General features: G+C 40.1%; 1 non-coding gene across 1 annotated transcript; it reads right to left on the bottom strand.

The window, feature by feature from the left end:
- Positions 1-2,359: 2,359 nt before the first annotated feature.
- LOC130970984 (small nucleolar RNA R71) lies at positions 2,360-2,463 on the bottom strand. The gene has a single exon (XR_009082225.1). It is a non-coding gene; the product is annotated as a small nucleolar RNA R71 (small nucleolar RNA).
- Positions 2,464-8,134: the final 5,671 nt, after the last annotated feature.

Below are 8,134 nucleotides of genomic sequence, written 5' to 3'. Positions count from 1 at the left end.
GTTTACAGAAAATGAATAAACTAAGATAATTGGTGCAGAAATCCACTTCTGGGGCCCACTTGGTGTGTGCTGGGGCTGAGATCAAAGCTATCCACGAGTAGAGGCCTTTCTTGGCATTAAACTCCAGGTTATGACGTGTTTTGGGCGTTCAACTCCGGATCATGACGTTTTTCTGGCGTTTAACTCCAGACAGCAGCATGAACTTGGCGTTCAACGCCAAGTTACGTCATCTATCCTTGCGCAAAGTATAGACTATTATATATTGCTGGAAAGCCCTGGATGTGTACTTTCTAACGCCGTTGAGAGCGCGTCAATTGGACTCCTGTAGCTCCAGAAAACCCATTTCGAGTGCAGGGAGGTCAGGATCCAACAGCATCAGCAGTCCTTTTTCAGCCTAAGTCAGATTTTTGCTCAGCTCCCTCAATTTCAGCCAGAAAATACCTGAAATTACAGAAAAATACACACACTCATAGTAAAGTCCAGAATTATGATTTTTGCTTAAAAACTAATAGAATTCTATTAAAAACTAATTAAAACATACTAAAATCTACATGAAATTACCCCCAAAAAGCGTATAAAATATCCGCTCATCAGTAGTATATATAGGAGTAGTTTTGAACTATAGAAAAGCTTTTGGCACGAGAGAGAACTACCCTCTGTATATTTACTTTTCTGCATTTTGAAGCATGTATTCTTTTCTGCCATTTTCCATTTCTAGAGCTATGAACAACTAAACCCCCTTCATTGGGTTAGGGAGCTCTGTTGTAATTTGATGGATCAATTATAGATTTCATTCTTCTTCTTCTTTCTTCTCTTTTGATTTACTAGAAAGCTTTCGATCTTAATTTAATTGGTTAGTTGTCTTGGAAAAGAAACTCTCCATAATTGGGTCTTCTCTGAGCCTTGGAAAAGGGATGAGGAGATCATGCTAGAAATGCTTTCTCATGTTAGACCAAATTGGGGTCTAGGCGGATATAGTGACATGTAATCCTCCCAACACTTTGATTTGGAAATACATGTGGTATAATCAGTGACCATACTTTATCTCTTCCCATGAGCAATTAAATCAAGGAATTGGGCAATTGTTCAAGCTTAGAGAGATTGGATTGCCAAGGAATTGGGATCCAATCACCTAAGATTGCCAAGGAGATCAATAGATGCATTGATTGAGGGAGAGATGAAAATGAACTTGATCCGGAGAATACATAATCTCCTGAGCCCAATGAATTCCCCATTTCTGATCTTACCCATTCTCTTTAATTTCTACCATTTATTTCCATGCTCACTTCCCCAAATTCCCCTTTAAGATTCTGCACTTTATTTTCTGCTATTTACTTTCCCGCTATTTAATTTTCTGCAATTCTCAAACTATATTCTGTTTAGCTCAACTAGCATACTCTTCCAACTAAAGTTGCTTGACCAATCAATCCCTGTGGGATTCGACCTCACTCTATTGTGAGTTTTTACTTGACGACAATTCGGTATACTTGCCGAAGGGAAATTTGATGAGAGACAAGTTTTCGTGCATCAAGTTTATGGCGCCATTGCCGTGGATTGATTTTGTATCAACAATGATTAAGTTGGAAGTTCACTAGATTGAGCATCTTTCTTTCATTTGTTTATTTTATCAAGTCATTTACTTTCAATTTATTTAGTTTCTTCCTCACCCCCTATCCCCTTGTTATCTTCTTTCTCTTTGAATTTACTTACAATTCTGCTCACTAACCTACTTACTATTTGATAATTTGCACCACTCACACTAACAATCATTCTAACAAGAATAATCACTTCATTTTATCTCTTTCTATGTGCTCTGTTAGTTGTATGACAGGGAGAAGAGGCAGAGCTTCAACTTCCTTTGATTCAGAACCTGAGAGGACCCTCCATATAGCAAGGAGGGAAGCAAGAGGGAAAAGAGTTATTGCTGCTGAGGAAGAGGAAGAGTACTTTGAAACAAACATGGAGGAGAATTTGGAAAACAATCATGAAGGAGAAGCTGACAACCATGCTAGAGAAGGCCCTGCAAATCATGCTGGGCAGAGAGGAGAGTTCTAGGCTCTTACATCAATCCAAATCCAGGAAATTGTGGAAGTAGCATCCAAAAGCCCACCATACATGCCAACAACTTTGAAGTGCCCAAGAAGACCCCAATCAACATCTAACTACTTTCCTGAGAATATGTGACACTGTAAAGTCTAATGGAGTCCACCCGGATGTCTATAGGTTGCTTTTGTTCCCTTTTTCACTCAGGGACAAAGCATCCAAGTGGTTGGAGTCCTTCCCATAGGAGAGCTTAACAAATTGGAAAGATGTGGTGAACAAATTTTTAGCAAGATTCTACCCTCCTTAAAGAATTAACAGGCTGAGAGCTGAGGTGCAAACTTTTAGGCAACAAGATGGTGAGACTCTCTATGAGGCATGGGAGAGATTCAAGGACTTAACAAGAAGATGCCCACCAGACATGTTCAATGAATGGGTTCAGCTTCACATTTTCTATGAAGGTCTCTCTTATGAGTCAAAGAAGGCTGTAAACCATTCCTCAGGGGGCTCTCTAAACAAGAAGAAAACCATTGAAGAAGCCATAGATGTCATTGAGATGGTAGTTGAGAATGACTACTTCTATGCTTTTGAAAGAAGCAACACTCGAGGAGTAATGGAGCTGAACCACATGGATGCATTACTGGCTTAAAATAAGATGATCACCAAGCAGCTAGCAGATCTTACCAAGAAGGTGGAGGAAAAGCAAGTTGCAGCAGTCATCACTTCATCACCAGCTCAAGGAGGAGTGAATATAGGTGAAGAAGGTGACTGGGAATAAGCCAACAACGTTGGGAACTCACCCAGACAAATCCATGATCCATACTCCAAAACTTACAATTCTGGATGGAGAAATCACCCCAATTTTGGTTGGGGAAATCAACAAGACCAAGACCAAGACCAGAGATGCCACAACCACAATTCCAACAAATACAACTCACCAACATACCTCACAGATATCCTATCAACACTCACCTAACGACCCCTCTCAACCACCTAACCTCAATCCACCATCACTAACTGAGGATAGACTTTCAAAGATTGAGACTCTACTTGAAGACATATGTAGAGAAGTCCCAGACAATAAGGTGTTTAAGGATGAAGTACGAGCCAATATCAAAAACATAGGGGAAACCATCAAGAGACTGGAGTCCCAAGTAGGGTATCTATCTCAACAAATTCCCAAACCCACTGATGGATTTTCCAGTGACACAGAGAAGAATCCAAGAGGAGAAACAAGGAAGGTCAGGTGGGAAGAATGCAAGATGATCACCACAAGTGATGAGAGGAGTGTTAAGGAAGTAGACACACACACAGAACACCTCCAAGACACTTCAAAGGAAATTCATGAAGAAAGAAATTATGCACCCCAACCCACACTCAGGGAAGAGCTAAAGAAAAGGGAGATCCTAAACCCATATGCACCCTTTCCCCAAAGGCTCAAGGGTGGTGTAGCAGGGAGAATGTATTTAAGGTTCCTCGACATGTTTGCATCTCTTGATGTAAATATACCATTCATTAAGGCCCTCCAGCAAATGCCCTCCTACATCAAGTATATAAAGGAGCTACTAGCCAAAAAGAGTTCATTGAAGGATGGACAAACAATAAAGATGAACAGGGAGTGCAGTGCCCTCATTCAAACAGAGCCACCTATAAAAAAAAAAAGAAGGATCCAGGGATTTTTCACATTCCCTGTGCTATAGGAGAGATGATGAGCGGATAATTTATACGCTTTTTGGCATTATTTTTAGGTAGTTTTTAGTAAGTTCAAGCTACTTTTAGGGATGTTTTCATTAGTTTTTATGTTAAATTCACATTTCTGGCCTTTACTATGAGTTTGTGTGTTTTTCTGTGATTTCAGGTAATTTCTGGCTGAAATTGAGGGACTTGAGCAAAACTCTGATAGGAGGCTGACAAAGGACTGCTAATTTTGTTGGAATCTGACCTCCATGCACTCGAAATGGATTTTCCGGAGCTACAGAACTCTAAATGGCGCGCTCTCAATTGCGTTAGAAAGTAGACATCCAGAGCTTTCCAGCAATATATAATAGTCCATACTTTATTCGGGAATTGACGACGTAAACTGGCGCTCAACGCCAGTTCCATGCTGCTATCTGGAGTAAAACGCCAGAAACACGTCACGACCCGGAGTTGAACGCCCAAAACACGTTACAACTTGGCGTTCAACTCCAAAAGAAGCCTCAGCTCATGGATAGATCAAACTCAGTCCAAACATACACCAAGTGGGCCCCGGAAGTGGATTTATGCATCAATTACTTACTCATGTAAACCCTATTAGCTAGTCTAGTATAAATACGATAATTTACTATTGTATTAGACATCTTTTGTCTCAGTTTTGTTTTACTCTTCATCTTAGGAGGCTATTGATCACGTTTTGGGGGGCTGGCCATTCGGCCATGCCTGAACCTTTAACTTATGTATTTTCAACAGTGGAGTTTCTATACACCATAGATTAAGGGTGTAGAGCTCTGCTGTACCTCAAGTATTCAATGCAATTACTACTCTTTTCCTATAAATTTCATTTATTCCTATTCTAAGATATTCGTTGCACTTCAACTTGATGAATGCGATGATCCGTGACACTCATCATCATTCTCACCTATGAACGCGCGTGACTGACATCCACTTCCGTTCTACCTTAGGCCCGGCGCATATCTCTTGGATTCTTTAATCAGAATCTTCGTGGTATAAGCTAGAATTGATGGTGGCATTCATGAGAATCCGGAAAGTCTAAACCTTGTCTATGGTATTTCGAGTAGGATTCTGGGATTGAATGACTGTGACGAGCTTCAAACTCCTGAAGGCTGGGCGTTAGTGACAGACGCAAAAGAATCAAGGGATTCTATTCCAACCTGATTGAGAACCGACAGATGATTAGCCGTGCTGTGACAGAGCATTTGGACCTTTTTCACTGAGAGGATGGGATGTAGCCATTGACAACGGTGATGCCCTACATACAGCTTGCCATAGAAAGGATTGATGAAAGATTAGAAGGAAGAACTAGGAAAGCAGAGATTCAGGAGGAGCACAGCATCTCCATACGCCTATTTGAAATCCCCATCATTGGATTACATGAGTAACTTTATCTTTATTTTATGTTTATTATTTATTATTAATTTTTGAAAATCCATAATCAATTGCTATCTGCCTGACTGAGATTTACAAGATGACCATAGCTTGCTTCATACCAACAATCTCTGTGGAATCGACCCTTACTCACGTAAGGTTTATTACTTGGACGACCCAGTACACTTGCTGGTTAGTTGAACGGAGTTGTGTCCACACATAGCAAAAAGCCATTATAATTATTTCATACAAGTACAAAGAGTACGGATCACAATTTCGTCCACCAAGAGACAATGATTGATAAAGGGCTCTGCGACCTGGGAGCAAGCATCAACTTAATGCCTTTGTCCCTCATGAAAAAACTTCAAATCAATGAGCTAACACCCACAGACGTAATCATCAAACTGGCTGACAAAACCCAAAAACAGGCAATAGGAGTGGTTAAAAATGTGTTAGTGAAGGTTGGGAACTACTTTCTCCCCACAGACTTTGTTATCCTGGAATGAAAGAGAATCCCAGTCACCCATCATTCTGGGAAGGCCATTCTTAGCCACAGCCAGAGAACTTATAGATGTGGAACGAGGAGAGCTAGTATTGAGAATACATGATGAGCAGCTCACCTTCAATGTTTTCAAACCCTCGCAAGAAGCAGATCATGATAACAAAAAGTCAGAGGAAGAGCACAAGAAAGAACTGATGGAAGAGACAAGCATGGGAGCACAAGTACCACACCTGAAAACCCCCCATTGGTAACAACCAGTGTGATCAGAAGGAGCAACAACCAAGTATAATCCAAGAGGAACTAAACCCATCAGAGTCATATGAGACAAGCAATAGAACCTTCCTGAAAGAGGAAACCACAAAGAACAAGGTGACATCAAGGGACACAAGAAAAAAAAGTCCCAAGGGGATGGAAAAACAAGAAAATCCCTACAGAAGATTTCTCTCCAGGAGATGAAGTAGTCTCTACATACTTTCCATCTATACCATCTCACCTCCCCACTACTCCATCTCAGCTGCCAACACTGTACACCATTGATGAGAGGATTTTTGCATGGTCTAGAATTCAGAATAAATTCCCGTTGCAAGTATAGCTTCTAAACCAACAAAATTCCTTCCATACAAACGTTTTGGTTGTCACAAGTAACAAACCCCTTTTAAAATTGATAACCGAGTATTGAAACCTCGGGTCGTCTTCTCAAGGAATTGCAGGGAGGTATGTTCTTATTATTGGTTATGAGTTGTAAATTGGGGTTTAGGAGGTAAGGAGGGAATATGTTGAATGACAAATAAAATAAAATAAAATAATAACAATGAAATCTCTTGGCAAGGTATAAGAAATTGGAAGTCCAGACCGAATTATCCTTATCAATGATAATAAAAATTGAATCTTAATTTCACTTAGTTAACCCTTACTTAAAGCAGAGGAAGGTCAAGTGACTAATTAGTTTGATTTTCAAATCCGAGTTAATTCCTAAGAAAAGATTGGGATTATTGAAGTTCAATTCAATTAGAGGAGATAACAATTATCAATTATGCTGTTGAGTTGGATAACTTCCTGAGTTACTGATTTCTTAACCAAAATCAAAAGGAAAGGAAATTGAAGCTACTGGAATAAAAATGCCTTCAGATGGGAAGCAATAATCATGTAAATAAAAGAAAGCAATAATAACTGAAATACCTCAAATAATATTAATTCAAAAAAAATCATAACATGAAAGCCATAAGCTGATGACATGTCACCATGTCATATTTTTCTATGCTTTTTCCTTTGTTTTCAATAGGTTTTATGCACTTTCTTGAGCCATAAGCAAGCCAATTGGGTAGATTTTCATGTTTCCTTTGATTTAATCAACCATGTGTGAATTCATGCTATTTCATGAGGTTTTATGCTATAATTATCACATATTATGAAAGAATGAATATCTCATGATTTTGAGCATAGCTTTGATGTGTTTGGTTGATTAATGATAGGTGAAGAAAGCTTGGAGAAAGGTTGAAGCAAGAAGGAATGGCTAGGAGGAGAGGACAAAAAGCTTGACCAAAAGTTTGCCTCAAACTTTTGGGCAAACTTTTGGGTGAAAAGTTTGAGCCAACGTTAGCCCCTAACTTTTTGGCTAACGTTGGCATGAAAAACACTCCCTGGGCACCAAAAGTTTGCGCCAACGTTAGCCCCTAACTTTTTGGCTAACGTTGGCGCATGAAAAACACACCCTGGGAGCAAAAGGTTTGCGCCAACGTTAGCCTCTAACTTTTGGGCTAACGTTGGCGCCACACACCACAACAGCTTGAAGGGGTATACTTCCAACAAGAATAACTTGTGCTACAGAGCTCCAAATGAAGTGATTCAAGAAGAATTGGAAAGTAGAAATCAAGAGCTTTCCAAGCATATATGGCACTGCATGGTGGACACTAAAATTGAGGGAGAAAACTGCCCCGCAATGTGCATAAACGAACATGGTGGCAACCTGCAGTGAGGCCAACTGACCTCTGCACCTTCAACGGAGTATAACTCGAGCTGTAGAGCTCCAATTGATGCGCTTCTAACGGCAATGGAAAGTAGACATTCAGGGCTTTCCAACAATGTATAATAGTATGGGGTGGACAATACGTTTGAGCCTCCAGAACTGGCGTTTTCGCCAACGTTTGAGGCAAACTTTACCTCAAACGCTGTACACCAAAGCCAGCAACCATGCCCTCTTCAAATGATCATAACTTGAGTTGTAGATGTTCAATTGAAGTGATTCCAAGTGGGTTAGAAAGCTGACATTTAGAGCTTTCCAACCATATATGATAGTCTATATTGGGCATAAAATTGGCAACATGACAAGAGGACAAAGTTGGCGCCATAAATGTGCATAAGGGAGGCCAACGTTGGAGCAAAAGTTAGACCCCAAACTTTTGCCCCAACGTTGGTATCAGCAAAAGAGGGTGGCTGATGTGAAAAGTTGGAGTAAAAGTTTGCCTCAAACTTTTACTCAAACTTTTACTCAAGCTTTTGCAAATTCAA

The sequence above is a fragment of the Arachis stenosperma genome, chromosome 3 (assembly GCF_014773155.1).
Source record: "Arachis stenosperma cultivar V10309 chromosome 3, arast.V10309.gnm1.PFL2, whole genome shotgun sequence".
In the NCBI taxonomy this organism is placed as follows: domain Eukaryota; kingdom Viridiplantae; phylum Streptophyta; class Magnoliopsida; order Fabales; family Fabaceae; genus Arachis; species Arachis stenosperma.
Note: the sequence above shows the minus strand (reverse complement) of the source record. Positions and strands in the feature narration are given on the sequence as shown.